Genomic DNA, 16,105 nt, shown 5'->3' on the forward strand with positions numbered 1-16,105 from the left:
GGCGTGGAGGAAAAGCTGAATCGAGATGCACGGCAATGCAGATTTTCTGCACACACGCTGGCCAACAGGATTCCAGCAAGCCCGCTTCCGCTCGGAGACAGTGCTGGAACTCACAGACCACCGCCCTGGGCTTCTTTTTTTTACTGATTTACCTTTTCATCCCCAAACCTGACCAGTGGGCAGCTCCTACAGAAGCTCTAGCTCCCTCCCGGTGAAAATGAGGATGTGTTGGGGGCGGGGAGCTGTGGGTGCAGCTCTGTCCTGTGGCTGGGGTGGGGGCATGGCCGGACCTGGAGCGCTGGGCAGCAGACTGCTGCATCCGAAGTTGGGACGCTGGTGTCTGCGGAACACGGTGCTGCCCGTTCTCTTTCCTGCCTTGGGATTGTTGACTCGATGCAGGATTCTTGTGGTGGTATACAAAATAAGCGTTCTAGAGAGTTCCTGCGGTTGGAGCTTCCATGAGGCTGTTGACATCCACACAAAGAGATGTCTCTATGTGCAGCTCATTTTTATATTTGTCATTTGCTCTACACTCTGAGTTTTACCCCGCCCCGGCCCGCATCATTGCGTGTCAGAAGCAGCAGGAACCCTGGAGCTGGCCTCGTCTTCATTTTGGGACCGGGGACCCTGAGCCCAGACGGATATTTTTCTCGGAGCTGGTGTGAGCTTTGCCGAGCCTGCTGAAGCCAGGCTGGCCGCAGCTTCTCCCTCAGGGCTGGGTACCGGGCCTTCCTTAGCAACCGCCACTGAATCACAGCAGAGAGCAGCTCATGGGACCAGCCCCTGGGGTGGGTGCGTTTAAAGCAGCCACACTTGAGCCTGAGCCCAGGAGAGCTGGCGAGAGGAGTGTGGGCTCCACGCTGGCGTGGGGCCACCTGCCCCTCCGCCTCTTCAAGAACCCGTGACAAACAACCTCGCCTGGTGCCCAAGCTCTTGCCAAGCCGTGTCGCAGTAAAACCCTGGCAGACTCAGCAAGGAGTCCAATTTCAGCCCAGCGGGTGGGGAAACCAAGGCAGCAAGAGCCCAGTGTGTGCAAGGTCATACATCGTGCTGGCAACCAGAGGCCCGGCGTCCAGGGCTGCATGCTGAGCACTGAGCACTCAGGCCCACCCCGGCCAAGGCTCCGGGCCCCGAATGCAGGGGGAGCTGACATTTCCTGAATCACATCAGCACAGAGCCCAGAGAAAGGCCCAGCACTTTCCATCCAGGAGTCCTCACAGCAGCCCCCTTTGGCCAGCAGAACAGAGGCACTGGAGCTCCCTAGAAGCCCCCTCAGGGTGTCAGGTCCAGGCCAGGAATCCAGCTCTAGAGGATTCCAGCTTCCAGCTGAGTGCCTGGAACACCAGACATCAAAAATCTGGCAGGCCGAGGGAGAAGGGAAGATTAGATCATTAGGGCAGAATGAAGGAAACCGAGGAACCAAGGGAGGGGAGGAAGGACAGAGGCCAAGAATGTTTCAAGGCAACCTGAAAGCTCCTTCGGCCTCAGGCAGGCCCAGACACTGGCAGCTTCCCCACTGCCTCCCTTACTCCGCCTGTGGGGACCCGGCGCGCCTCCGCCCCTCCCTGGGCTCAGTGCTGGTCCACACACGTGTGCACGCACGAGCACCCGAGGGGCACGACGGCGGCCTGCTGCACACGCACGCACGCATGTGCAGGTATCCGGGCTAGGCGTGCAAGGCCAGAGGAGGATACGTGTGTGTTTGTGTGCAGTCTACAAACATGTTTTCACCAAGCTCAAGGAGAAGCAATCAGTCATCTCCCAGGAATCCTAGCAACAGCCGTCCCCAGGAAGGGCTTCTGCCAGCTGGAGCAGCCGTGAGTCAGCAGAGGCTGCCGCGGGAGGAGGAGAGCTCTTGCCCCCGGGCCGGCCGCTCCCTCTCCCGGCCTGGCTGCCTGGCTTGGGTCACCGCTTTGGCACCGATGGCCCAGAACACATTCCTGGAACTGGCCAGCACAGGCGGCTGAAGGGTTTTTCCCTCCTCCTCCCTCGCCCTCTCCCATCCTGTTCCTCCCCACACTCGCCCTTTTTTTCCGCCCTCCCCCCCCCAACTCTTGCTGCAAAACCCAAACACCGCATTCACGAGTTCAGGAGCTCCAGCCAAATGGCAGGAGCCGGCGGTGGAGGGGATGGGACCTGGGGCTGCCCGGGCCTGGGAGGGCCAGGGTACAGGACACCTCCTGCCGGGCGGCGGCCGAGAGGGCCCTGCTGGGGACTGCTGAGCTCTGCTGAATTCCTACGGGGCAGAAGCGTCATCGCCCCGGGGCTGCCGGGCACTGGGGTTCAAGGCGGCGGCTCCCGGAGCACCCGACGGGGCCTGCCTAGGCCCGGGTAGCAGAGGGGCTGACACAGGACCGGGCGGGAGGGTGACCGAGGGCAGGAACCGAGAGGCCGATCACCAGCGCTGCCTCTATGACCTGAGTGCTTATTTCAGCCCCCTCGGGGCGATAGGATTATCTCCTTCTACCTACAGACGGGGAGATGGAGGTGTAGACGGGTAAAGGGGCCGGCCCCAGGTCACACGGCTCTTAGCCACAGGAGCCAGATGGGGCGGCCGGGGCTCCCCCCAAGGGCCGCACGGCCTCTCCTCCCGCCGGCGCCTCTGAGGTGTGTGCCCCGACGGCGGCACCTAGAGCAGATCCATCCACTAGAAACCACAAAGGCCGGCTCCCCTGGTGCGGGGCAAGCGGATCTGGGTGAGGAGCAATCTGCCATCTCAGCAGCCGCGAGGCAGGGGCAGCAACAGCCTGGCCCAGCCCGAATCCCTGGCCTCTTTACTGGAGGCAGGAAATGAATAAAAGCTAAATGAGTTTGAAAATGCCAGGAGGCAGTGTTTATCCCCTTCCCCCTCCCCCTCCCCCTGGCAAGGACCGTGTATAGTTACAGTTTAATCTTGGAAATGCCAGACAGCTGTTCGCCGTTGCTAAGAGACTGGCCCACATTATGCAGATGTCAGGGACCTCAAATGTCTGCCGGAAATTACAGATCATGTTGGAGGAGCAGAGGGGCCTTCTCTCTGCTGGGGAAGCGCAGCGGGAGACCTGCTGGGGGGGGAGGGTGGCAGAAATTAGGGGCCTGCCCCTTCCCGGGTCCCCCCTCTGTGGCTCTGGATCCTTTACTGTGCTTGCTCTGCCGCCCTGGCTCCCTGCTTCCTGCAGCTCCCACCCCACATCCGGGCCTTCTTCCTTTGACGACGGGTGCTGAAGCCCAACTCCACCCTCCCCCTCCAGTTTTCCTTCTGGGGCATTTTTCTTCAGTCCCGTGTCCCTCTGTCTGTCTTGCAATCGTTCCCGCCTCTGGGATGCAGCTAGGCCAGCTGGGACTGAGCTGAGATGGGCTGACCCCACCCTAGGAGGAGGGGATCTCACCCTTTGAGACCCCCTCACCTGGGGCTGAAAAGGGACACACACACACACACACACACACACACACACCCTCCCCAACATCCCCCTCCCACTGCTCCCGCTGAAACCCAGGGAGGGCCACCATGGCAACTGCAGGCTACCAAGACTGCTGCATCCCTGGGGAACTGCCAGGGATGGGGTAGGTGGGAGAGGAGGAGGGGAAGCGCTGTTCCAAAGCCCACACCCTAACATGGACTCTGATTGAAGGTGACAGGGGAAGCCACCAGGGCCCTGGGGCAGGCAAGAAGCAGGCACAGCTCCTCACTCAGGCTGGCAACGACGTGGAAGGCTGCCAGGTGGTGCCAAGGGAGCAACTGGCATCCACAGTGTCTGCAGGATGACACCTGGGTATAGTGGGGGTGAGGGTGGGCTGAGGCCGGGTAAGGGTGTGGAGTGGGTACTTCCTCTAGAGCCCACAAGGTACCTGGAAAGCAGAAACTTTATGCTACTGCCCATGCATCCAAATGGTGTCCACGGTCCCTGGTGCCAAGTGTGTGACCCTAGCTTCCCCCAGCCATATAAAATAAAGCCAGCTGCACACTTCATGTGCTGTGGAAGATGGCTGTGAAGATTAAGAATGTAGTGCATGTGTGTGTGTTCACCCATATATGAAAGCATTTTAGAAAGAGATTCGTGGGAGCCCCCATGAAAGCAGGGCCTTATGAGCACCCATCTGGCCTTCCTTAGAGATGCCGATGAGGCTGGTAAGAGGGGAACACCATTTACATAGCTCTATCCAGGTACCCAGGTCTTCCTCCCTGCAAATGGATACCACCCTCAAGGAGCGTCTCCCTGGCTTTGTGTCCAGGCTCCTCCGGTCAGCTTCTCATCGGGCACATTCCTACAGCAACAGTGATGTTGGATTCGAAAACTGAGGCATAGACCCATCTGAGACCTGCCATTGCAGACATTAGCTTTCCGTGGGCCCTTGGAGCTTCTAATCCCCTATCCGACCCTCCCAGCCCTAGCAGGACCATGACCTCTGTCCCCACCAGTTAGATGCCAAGGTGTCTCCTCTTGTCAGCTACATGAGCTGGGCCTTTTCTCTTCTAGAAAATGGAAACAGATAATAGCACAGACCTCTCAAGGTTGCTGTGAGGATTGAGTGGGATAAAGTACAACCTGCTTAGCTCCTGCTAAGCTCTCAATACATTTTCCTTCTTTTATTAAGGTGGAGCCGCTCCTGGGCCCTGCCTCCTTAGAAAGGTGCCAGGCTTCAGCAGTGAAAGAGGGGGATTTCCTTGGGCTACATATACACCTGCTCCCACCCCACCCCAGCCTCCCAGCACAGTGGCTGGTTTCCCCCTCTTTAGAAGGTTCCAGAAGTGTTCTCCTGAACAGTGCACCTGGGAACTCTGAGGGCAGGCACCAGCTACCAGGCAGGTGGGGGTTTCTTGGGGCCTCAGAGAAGACGCTGTTCCTGAGAAGGGGTGGGTGGTGGAGGATGTGCCCCTTTCCCCGTGGAAACTGCTGAGCCAGGAAGGATTTGGCGGGCAGGAGCCGCGGAGACTGAGTCATGGCTGGCTCCCAGCTCATTCAGCCTCTGCGGCCCTCTGAGGCCTTCGCTTGGCGGGAGGGAGGACGCGGCAGCTGCTCAGCCCCGTCTTTGTTCCTCGTTCTCTCGCTCAGCCTCTCCCACCCTGCCATTTCCTCTCCCCGGCTCGAGCTCTCCCTCATTCACTTTCTTGGCCTCCTCCTTTCTCTCATTCTCCCACCGACCTCGGTTCCCTCCCCCTTTCATCCTGCCCTTGAAGCGTATTTCTTGCTTTCTCATCCTTTCTTCTCCCTCGGAGCTCAGAATCACACTTGGCAGTCTCCCCTCCCACCTCCCTCCCCTCCCCGGTGTCCTTCCCTCCCCCCTCCACTCCCTCCCTCCCGTCTCTCCTTCCTCCGCCCCTTCTCCTCCACCTCCTCCCCCAACCTCTCTGTCTCCTCTTCACCTGAAGGAGACACTTCAAGTCCCCAGGCTGACAAAGCCAGGTCAAGGTCATCTGTCAAGCCCTCACCAGCCCTGGCCTGGAAGACTGGGGTCCAGAGACCAAGGTCAGAGCTGAGCAGAAAATCAGAATGAGGTGGGGAGAGTTTGTTTCAGAGTCCAGACAACCCCTACCAGCACTGGCACTGGCTCCCTATCTGGAGATTTCTATGCCAGGCCACCTGCTTCCAGCTCCCTTCTGCCTAAGCTCCCAGTGCAGCAGGCCTGTCAGAGTCCTGACTCTCCCTGGTTCTGCTTACTTCCTTACTCTCTGCCCTGGTGCAGGAAGGCCAGGTGAGAAAGGCAAGAAAGAAATCAGAAGCAATAATAAACTGCTTTCAATCAGAAGGAAAGCGGCTGGGGGCAGATTGTACCATATATGAGGTGCACGTTGTAGTAACAAAGTGCAAGGCTTTGAAACCAGACAGGGTGAACTTGAATCTTGACCCTGCTTCTTATTAGCCAATGAACTTGAGCAAGATACTCACGGCACTTCAGAGTCCACCTCTATTGAATGTGGATAAGAAGAAGAACACCTCCCTGCCAGGGCTGTTTCGAGAATGCCAAAATGTGCACAGGAAGTGCCAGCATGGTGGCTGCTCCTAATCCCTAGTTCCTCTGTAGAGAAAGGAAGGCTTCCTGGAGGAGATGGAGCTTGTTCTGGGTGTGGAAGGAGAGATAATAATAGTAATCATATTTCCATTCTTGTCCGTACCAGATGGACAAGTTTCTTGCAGTTCAGAAACTCTTATATTTATTATTTTTAAAATATTTTTAAATAATATTTTATTTATGTATTCATGAGACACACACAGAGAGAGAGGCAGAGACATAGGCAGAGGGAGAAGCAGGCTCCCTGTGAGGAGCCTAATGGAGGACTCGATCTTGGGACTCTGGGATCATGCCCTGAGCCAGAGGCCAACACTCAACCACCGAGCCACCCAGGCGACCCTGTATCATCTCTTTCAATCCCCAAGTAACCCTTTGAGGCAGTTATTTTCTTATCCCTGTTTCATGGAAGAAGCAGTTGAGGCTCAGCAAAGCTAGGCAATTTACCCCAATTCACACAGCAAAGTGGAGAAGCAAAATTCTTATCTCCTCTGCTATGAGTTGGGGCGGGCAGGGGGACATAGCAAAAGTGACAGCAGGCAAGACCCAGCACAGTGCCTAAATCAGGCAAGAGCAGGCGGAGAACAAGGGTCTGTCTGGATGTGGCCATGGGGAAATTTTAATTGAGCCCAGTGCAAACCCAGCTTAACTCCCCGGTCAGATTTGGAGCTTTCCTGTTTCGGTCAGCCTGCCTGAACTCTTGCTCTTGAACCATGGCGGGGAGAAGCAGGGTGGGGTCCAAGTTCCCATCTCTGGGGCACCACATCCCTGAGGCTTCCTCTCCTTCCTCCCCACCCCCACATCCTATAATCCAGATAATCCCTGCGGTAATGTCCCGACCTCCGTATGGCAAAAATGATCTCTCTTGGTTTTTTTGCCACCCTCTGTTGTATAACAGGGATAATCGCTTCTTCTCTGGGGAATCAGGACAGGGCCCGTGGGGCTACTGCCTGTGATCACAAACAGGCCTGGGTACAGAGGGCACTACGACAATGACGATGGGAGACAGGTCTCTTGTGGGGAAGAAGGGCAGTGAGGCCTCGAAATCTATGGTTTCTGGTAGAAAGAGGTGAACTAGGGGGACCAGAGCCAAACAGGTGTAGTGGCCCCACCTATGGATCCCAGCCCTGGCACCCTTCCCCCAGCCATCTCAGATTACACCCAGCACTGCTTTCAAAAAGAACTCCGCAGTTTCCATGGCAACTCACCCACGTGGTCTCTGCCTTGGAGGCTGAAGTGGGGAGTGGTGAAGGGCAGCTGACAGGAGGCGTGAGGAGCTCCTCCAAGGTGAGGGCAGAGTCCCACCCTCCTGCCACCCGCCCTCACCTCCAGGCCAGGCGGAGGCCTCACATTGCTCCCCAGGAAAGAGGAGTTGGAGCTCTGGGACCAAAAGGCAGCAAGGTCACTCCCCCAAAATGTGCCCTTGGCCATGGGCCCTAGGGCAGCCTCCTATCCCGCCTCTGGGCTCCTGGAGGAGAGGCCAGGTGAGGCCCTGGGCAGAAACACGCCTCTGGTTGTATCTCACCTTTCCTTCCTTTGAAATGGCGTTAGCTTTCCGTTCTGGGGCCAGGGCTCGAATTCTTGTTGGGCTACTGTGAGCTGTGTTAACTGGGGAGAGGGGCTCGACCTCTCCGAGGCTGTGTCCTCATCCTGACAGTGAGAACGCCACACCTGCATCAGCTGCATCAGCTGCATCAGAGGGGAGCAAGTGAGATCACATTTGGGAACGTGCCTTGTGAAAGAAAAAGCATAAAAGAGAGAAAAGTAGAGGTGGTCCTGGCGAAATGGGAGGGCACTCGGAGCCCAGCCTTTGCCCCCCTACCTGGCCAGCGCCCCAGCTCTGCTGCATGGAATCTTGCAGTTCAGAAACTCTTATATTTATTAAAACCCTGATTTGATAAGCCCTCACTTTCCTGTATTAATTGTGTCTTGATTAATCTCCCCCGAACTGGACTCCAACAAAAGCATCTCCTTCTGGCCAAATACGTCATCTAGAACCAGGTGCCCTGTGAATGTGACTTGTGGTCCTACCACTTCGCTGATGTCAGGAGGGCAGGGCTTTCCCTGGAGAAGACAGAAGGCTGCGCGGCTTTCTCTGGGCGTTTCCCATCCTTCCTCCCCTCCTGTCTCCACACTGGGAAGCTCCCTCATGGTCTCTGGCAATTTCTCTCTAGCCCTGCTGAGGGGGGATTCGTCTGAGCTTGGCCCCCTGAGGGGCAGCCAAACCCTCCTCCCCAAAAGAAGCCAAGCTTAGCAGAGGGGTGGGGTAGAGGGAGAAGAGGCCGAGGTGCCCGCAGTACACACACCTCCAGCTAAAGGGCCTTGCGCCTGGCCCTAGCCTCTCTCTTCCTTCCCAGTCTCCATGCACTGGCTGGTGAAGAACCCACAGGCTTTGCTCGGCCCTTCCCTTCTCCCGAGAGCCCCTGGGGGTCCCTGAGCTGCTCCCTCCTGCCCTGGGACTCTGAGTGAGCTGCCTGCCTTCTTTGCAGAGCCTCCCTCCCTCATCCATCAAGTGGGGGGTGATTCTGGAGGCCCCCTTGGCTCTAAAACACTGACTCGGCAATTCTCTGCAGCAGGCAGGAGCGCCTGGCCAAGCAGCCTCCTCCCCCACAGCCCAGCCCCCTCCTTCCCTTTGTCACCTCACTCGGCAGTGCCCCCAATCCCAGAGAGGGTGGCTTTCATTATTTTTTCTTTATTTTTATCAAAGGGTATTTTTTTGTCAAAAATTGTGTCTCCCCTGAGACAGCACAGCCTTTGAGCAGGCTCCCCTTGTTTCCATGGCAACAGCAGCTGGCTCACATGTGTGGTTGCCATGGAAACAAGGCTGGTTCTCCTCCCCTCCTCTCTCACTTTCCCTTCCTTCCTCGCCACCTCACTACCCCCCTCCTCCTCCTTCGCACCCCTTGAGATGCAAGAAAGGGCAATGGGTGGCCCCTGCCCTGTGGGAGCAAACTGGGTCCTGCCACCCACGGCCCACCGCCCACAGCTCAGTAGTAGCCACGTGGGCAGACCCCTGCGACAGGCCAGGGGGGCACGTCCTGCAGGGGCCCTTCCTTCCATATTCCATACTCTGGGGTGCGGCTTTTCTGGTCCAGGGCTTGGGGCGCAGGCCTACTTCAGGGCTCCAGACAGTAACCCCAAGGGATCCTGCCTCTGGCAAGAGTGGGGGCTGTGTTCTCGCCTGCCCGACACAAAGCTCACCCCAGACGTGTGTCCATCACCTTTGAGTCGCATACGGAGCCTGCCTCCGCCACAGCAAATACACACGAAGGAAAAGGAAGGACCCTTGGGGAGGAAGTCAACGGCCGGAGATGGAGACAGAGGAGAGAGCAAGTGTACGAGAGTTACGTCTTGTCTGTCACTAGACGTTACAAAGACCGTGTATCACGTTTCCCAGGGACATGTAAGCGCCTCAAGAGTGGGAACCCTCCTGTCTTGTCACTGATGAATCTGCGGTGTCTGGGGGGAGAGAGAAAAAATAGTGCGTACAACATGCTCGTGGTGAGGGTTTTTTAGGTGGCAATTCTTGTTATAGCCTTTTTGCTGCTTTTCCTCAGCGAACATGTATTAAATGTATAAAAAGAATAAACAACAGGTGTATTTGTTTGATCTGAGAGGATAAAGGGAAGGGAATTTGAAAGAGGCCAGATTGTGGAACAAACCAGAGGCAGCTCTCCCTAAAAGCCGTAGCGGGCGGCGATCTGTTGGGATCTGTTCGGTCTCACGTCACGGGCTGGGCTCACGGGGGTGAGGGACTCTCCACTTGGCAGGAGAAAGGCGCCAGGGATCTCAAGTCAGAGCGGGAGAGAAGGGGCTGCCAGGCCAGGTAAGGGCAGCTGAGAGGGAGACCCTTGTCACCTGCCTATCCTGAGGTGCCGAGGATGTTAAGAGGCCGATCCCCCCAGGAGCTGGGCGCTGGCATCCCTGCCCCACGCCCACCCTGTCTCAGGCCTCGGACTAGAAATTTGGCTCAATGTGCTGGAGATATCAGCAAAGGGGCAAATTCCAGCTCCCTGTCTCCTGAGGGGCGGGGGTAGTGGTGGGGTGGGGAGGTGGAAGGCCATCTCAAGGTCAAAGAAGCAAGCGTCATGCAGATTCTTGCCCTCAGCCAAGGGCACACTTCTCTGTTCCCTTCCCCCCACCTGCCCCATGCCCTGAGGGGTGGACCCAGGCACCTCGGAAATCCAGAAATCTGAAAGTCTTGGATTGCGGGGGTGCAGGGGTCTGAGGGGTCATTGCTCAGTTCCCATGATCCTTCCATCTGAGGGACAGACAGAGGACCGGAAGGCGAGGCTGGCCCTGGCTCATCCCCAGCCAGCTAATCCTGCCCGCTGTAAAGGGGACAGAGGGACAGAAGGAGAACAAAGAGAGGCCAAGAAGGAAAGGAAAGGAGGAGAAAGAGGGAACTGGCTCCGGGCCTGGCCACTGCCCCAAGGAGAGGGCCTTGCTCCTCTGTGTCTCTGTGAACGGGACAGGGACAGGGAAGCACAGAAGGTCCAAGGTGAGGGGGAGGCGGAAGATGGGGAGGTGGGCGTGAAGTGGGGGAGGGCCAGGGGGACTGGTGATGGGCGGTGCCTTCAGTGCCCAGGAATCAAAATAAAGCTGACAACCTTAGTGGCACTTTTGAGGTCTCAAGACCTTCACAGCAAGAAAAAAGCCCCACATCACAAGGTTCTGATTTGCTCGCTACTACCCAGTCCGGGCCAAGGCACTGAAGTGATGCTGCTTTCTGCTGCCTCTTCACCAAAACAGAGCAAGGGTGCCTCTAGGGTACTGTGATGGAGGAGATCTAAGGGTCAGGGAGCCTGGCAACGAGTCGTGGATTGTGTTCACCATAAAGTCTCAGAGGGATCTTCCCTACAACACCCTCCCAGGACAGCTTCCTCCACTCTCTGCTTGGATGCCTCCTGTGACAGGGATCTCATCCCCTTAGAGAGATCACATCTCCCCAGTTTCGATTCTCTCTTGCTAGTATCTGTGCTACCCTTTCCGTTAAAGAAGAAGAATTGTGCTTCCCATTCCATTATCTTTACAGAGAAGATCAGTGACAAATAACATCTGGGTTTATCCATCATCCATGCATGCCAAATTAGCCCTCACCCCAAGGGTGACTCTAAAAAACTCCCTACTTTCCCTTCTCCACGTCCTACGTTCCAAACAATTGCTTAGCTGGTGGCCCTCCCTGCAAGCCTGAGCCCCCGGTGGGGTGCAGTGGGCCGGGTTCCGTTCTTGCCATCTCTCCCGCTCCTTTATTCTTGTCCTTGGTTCTGTGCCCTTCCTCCAGCTTTGAATGTGTCCTTCGCAGCCCGCGCTTATCTGCCAGCCGGGGGCGGCGAGGCACTTCATCTCTTAGGCTCCTCCCCTTCTCCTTCCCACCAAGACCTTTCATGATGACACGGAGAGTTTCTTCTTCCAGGGCCTCCCAGGCCCGCTCACCATTCTTTCCTGGCTCCCATCTAGGACCGCACCTGCCTTCTGCCTCAGTGTCCCGAAGGTTTACCTGGCCCAGTTAGATACGCCCCTGGCTTCCCCCTGCGTCTGTTTCCTTGAAGTGCGGAGAGCGGATCAGTACCCTAAGTCACCGCCAACTGGGTGGCTCAAAACACATCACACATTTATCCTCTCACAGTTCTGGAGGCTAGCCGTCGGAAATCGAGGTGTCAGCAGCCCCTCGCTCCCTCGGAAGGCTCTGGGCGAGTCCTTCCCTGTCCTCTTCCAGCTTCTGATGTTTGCCCGCATCCATCCTGGGTCCTCCTGGGTGCGTAGACCAATTACTCTGATTTCCGCCTCTGCCATCACGTGGCCTCCCTCCCCAACCACCCCCCTACCCCCGCTCCAGGCAAGGCTCCCTGGGCCTGTGTCCCTACCTCCTTCTTCTTATAAGGATATTGTCTTTGGACTTAGGGCCCACCCTACTCTCCTATGACCTCATTTTAACTTGATTACATTTGCAAAGACCCTATTTCCAAATAAGGTCACAGTCACAGGTTCCTGGTGCACGTGAATTTGGGGAGGACACTATTCCACCCAGTGCACTCCCTCACCCTCTCCTTTATCCACCCGCCCAACTCCCACCCCCCAAGAAGCTCTCCTGGCTCGGTCAGTTAGGCTGACTCTTCTCCGTCTTGGACGCCCTGCCAGCTCCTAACCAGCAGCTCTCCGGCCCAGTCTCCAGCACCCCAGTCTGTCCTCAAAACACACATCTTACCCTGTTACCTAAATGCGTCCCACTGCGCTGCAGTTAAGGGACAAGAATTTGCAGCAGAGGACACAAGACCTTTATACGGGTGTAGCCTTATCGCCTTTCCTACCGTTCTGCTCACACACACAGGTGCACACACACACGTGTGCAAACACACAGGTACACACACACAAACACACAAACCACTGGCAAACCATGCTCTGACCCAGCTAGAGCTCTCAGGAAGCACCAGGCTCCTGCCTCTGGGCCTTTCTACAACCACTCCTCTTCCGAATGTCCGCTACTTCTCCCTCAACATAGATTCAGCTGCGTCCACCGGGTCCAGGACACTGACTCCCGCACCCCCCCCACCTCCGTGAGCCTGGGTCAGTGCCCCGTCTTCTGGAGCCCTGCCCTGTGTCTGCCCCTCACAGCTGGGAGCTTCTCCAGGACCAGGACTGAGTCCTTTCTCTGGTGCTTCAGATGGGTCCCTGGAGCGCATGGACGGAGCCCGGGTGCATAAATAATACTGTATTTGCCAGATCCTGCCAAGGCTCCTTTGATCTGCATCTCTGTGTTCCTGTTTTCCATTTGACTTCATACCCCCCTCCCAACCCCCACCTCCTCACCCACCCGCACCCCCCCCTCTTTCCTGGATCCCTGGGAACCCTCCCTCCACCCCACCCCCACCCCCACCCCCAGCCCCAGAGCCGCCTCCTCTCCAACTCCCAGCTGTTCTGCAGCCTCACTCGGCATTCTGAGCCTCTTTCAACAGCCACTTTCTCCCCCTTCGCTTTAAAAAAGGAGATTCCCTGCTTCATGGTTTGGGTAACTGGGTGCTGGGTGGCCCAGAGGGTGGGGGGTGGTGCCCTTTATCCAGAAGGATAAAGCCAAACTTGTTTCCCTTCTTCCCCTACTTGGGCGGCACAGGGCTGTCCTCTCTCTGGACTGCTACTTGCACCTGTAACTGGATCATTCGTGTGCCTGTGCTGTTTTGGGCCATGTTTCTGGGAACCATTGCATGGCAAAGTGGTGTGGAGTTGGGTGTACTGGGAGACGACTCAGGAGCCCCTCAGGGAGCTGGGAGTCAACAGAGAGCATAAATGCTCACCTGGAGGTAACAGGATTGCACTCAACCCGCCACCACCGCAGGGCAACACCCCAGGGTCTCCCCCAAGTGCTTGCCAGGGCATTCGAGCCCCGTGGGGCTTTTTGCTGACAGAGAAAAATGAACGCCTTTCTCCTGGGGTGTTGCGCATGGGAAAGATATCCTGGGGCTGCTCCAGGGCCTGAAGGGAGACAGAAGAAAGGCCTGGGGTGCCCTGGGCTTCAGAGGTCGGAGTAGCCAAGGCTGCCCAGGGCCCCCTCCTGGCAGGGAAGCTGTTCTGGGTAACAGAATTACCCATGGCCTCAGGCCCCGGCTGAAATGAGTGTCCTCATCCTGTCCTGGTGGGCAGGGGAGGCAGGAGCAGGACTGCCTGGATTCACAGTACCCAGAGCAGCTGCAGAGCTCAGTCTCAGACTCTTGACTAGCTTTCCAACTGCCAATCAGGGTCTCAAACTGAGATCTTCCCTCCATTTCCCCAGCTCTAAAGCCTCAGGGCTTCCCTTCTGGATAAAGGGCACCACCCCCCACCCTCTGGGCCACCCAGCACCCAGTTACCCAAGCCATAAAGCAGGGAATCTCCTTTTTAAAAAAAATTTTTTTTAAAGATTTTATTTATTTATTCATGAGAGACAGAGAGAGAGAGAGAGAGAGAGAGGCAGAGACACAGACAGAGAGAGAAGCAGGCTCCATCCAGGGAGCCCGACGCGGGACTCCATCCCAGGTGTCCAGGATCAGGCCCTGGACTGAAGGCGGCGCTAAACTGCTGAGCCACCCAGCCTGCCTGGGAATCTCTTTTGAGGCCTCTCTCCCCCACTGCCATCGAGCGGGCCACCAAGAGTGGCTGGCACTGCCTGTGGGCCACTGCTCCCAGCTTCAGCTGCGGCCAGGCCCCCGCCACACCAGCCTCTTGCCCTGGACTGCTCTGACTGTCCTTTAACTCTTCCCTGCTGTTCACCTCCAAGTGGACACAAATCACAAAGCAACCACCAAGTCTGGAAGCAGAAGCAAGTACAGAAGATGTGGCTTGTTGGGATCCCTGGGTGGCGCAGCGGTTTGGCGCCTGCCTTTGACCCAGGGCGCGATCCTGGAGACCCGGGATCGAATCCCACGTCGGGCTCCCGGTGCATGGAGCCTGCTTCTCCCTCTGCCTATGTCTCTGCCTCTCTCTCTGTGACTATCATAAATAAATAAAAAATTACAAAAAAAAAAAAACAAAAAACAGAAGATGTGGCTTGTGGCTCTCACATGACAACCCAAGGCACAGTACTATTACCCACATTTCCAGACTCTAGCCACTCTGCAGCCTCTACCTAGTAGCCTGGGTAGATCTGCTCACTTGAATTTGATCTTGTCTGTTTGGTAAAAATCCTCCAAAGATCCCCCAGGGAAAAAATGCCTGTAGGTGTAACTTTGAGGCCTCCTGGGCATGATGGCTGTGCCCACGAGGAGGTGGGTGCCCTTCCACCCAGACTTCCTATAAATTTCTCCTGTGATGGGATTTGCTTTCTTCCTTTGACTCTTAACAACACCCCTCCTTTTATAATTCCCCCAAATTCCTAAGCTGCTGAAAGGACGTCGCCCCCCAATGGACATCCCTGGAAGCTCCCTCAGTTTCCCTGAGCCGGTTCATCTCCTGCTTGCCTGCCAGCACCGGCTCCTCCTGCGGCCCTAACTGGGGCTGGGCTGGGGCAGGGCCCAGCGGTCGGGTCTGGTCTATGTGCCCAGGGCGGCTGCGGATGGGCGGGGAGGCCCATGACCGGACTGGGACCCCATGGAGGGCAGCCTGGAGCCCCAAGGGCAACACCGGCCCCCCCCTTGGCGCCCCCGCCCCCCAGCCTCCCTTCCATTTCGTATTCAGGGCTCATTCACTGCTTTAATGAAACTCACCATTTTCTAGCTGCCCTGTGTTCCTTCTGCATTATTCATGGGCTTCACTCTTTGCTAGCGACAGGCACAGGCTGACCTCACGCTCCATTCAGGGACTAAGAAAGTAAAGGCCCTGGTGACACAGACCCTTCCCGGCCCCTCCCACTCTTCCTTATCTCCTCTGCCCATTTCTCAAGTCAAGAGGGTCAAGAAGAGGGTCTGTGATGGCCACGTACGCGTCTGGGGGTCAATGGGAGTCTTTGGTGGTTTGTTGCTTCTCATCAAGTGCCGCGACCGGCCCCCTGAGCCTGGCTCCCTAGAACTGAGAGATGAACTTGGGAAAACCCTCTCTGCAGAGTGTCCTCGGGTCTCTCCCGCCTGGCTCCCAGCCCTCAGGCCTGCCTTTCAAGTGAAGTGCCCTTGGGACCATTGGACCTGACACTACCTGCTTTGTTCTCACCTCCCCACCCCCCACCCCCCCACTCCACCCCCACCCCCACACCCGCACCCCCAGGGCTGCTGACACTGCAAGGCCACGTTCTGCACTCCCTGGTTTTCTTGTCCAGGCTTCCTGAGCCATCCCTGCCCCCCACCACCCAGACCAGCTAAGCACTAGGAGCACCAGGCAGGTGGAGCCAGCCCTCCTCCTTTGGAGCAAAGAGGCAGGAAAGGAAAGGTGCCACCTCCTCCAAGGCTCCCCAGCTGCCTGCCTCACTGACCCTCACAGCCTCCCTGGAGGACATACAGACAGCAGGGTCCAGAGGGGCCTAACCATGACCAGTGTGGGCAGGGGGCTATGATCATCCAGGAACTGTTCCCTGAGCACACATCTAAGTATGGCATTTATTCTTTTTTTTTTTTTTTTAAGATTTTTATTTATTTATTTGAGAGAGAGAGAGAGAGGAGTGCACAAGCAGGGGGAGCTATAGAGGGAGAAGCAGGCTCCCGGCTGACTGGGGAGC

General features: G+C 56.9%; 1 long non-coding RNA gene across 3 annotated transcripts; it reads right to left on the reverse strand.

Annotated features, from left to right (window-relative positions):
• Nucleotides 1-2,062: 2,062 nt before the first annotated feature.
• Nucleotides 2,063-15,497, reverse strand: LOC144320947 (uncharacterized). 3 transcript variants are annotated; one of them, XR_013386567.1, is made up of 4 exons: nt 15,165-15,497; nt 6,829-7,677; nt 5,868-6,039; nt 2,063-3,041 (listed from the first exon to the last, which is right to left on the reverse strand). It is a non-coding gene; the product is annotated as an uncharacterized LOC144320947 (long non-coding RNA). The 3 variants fall into 3 exon arrangements; XR_013386566.1 differs by lacking the exon at nt 15,165-15,497 and adding an exon at nt 8,628-9,563; XR_013386568.1 differs by lacking the exon at nt 15,165-15,497 and having other exon boundaries at nt 7,514-7,815.
• Nucleotides 15,498-16,105: the final 608 nt, after the last annotated feature.

The sequence above is a fragment of the Canis aureus genome, chromosome 9 (assembly GCF_053574225.1).
Source record: "Canis aureus isolate CA01 chromosome 9, VMU_Caureus_v.1.0, whole genome shotgun sequence".
NCBI lineage: Eukaryota > Metazoa > Chordata > Mammalia > Carnivora > Canidae > Canis > Canis aureus.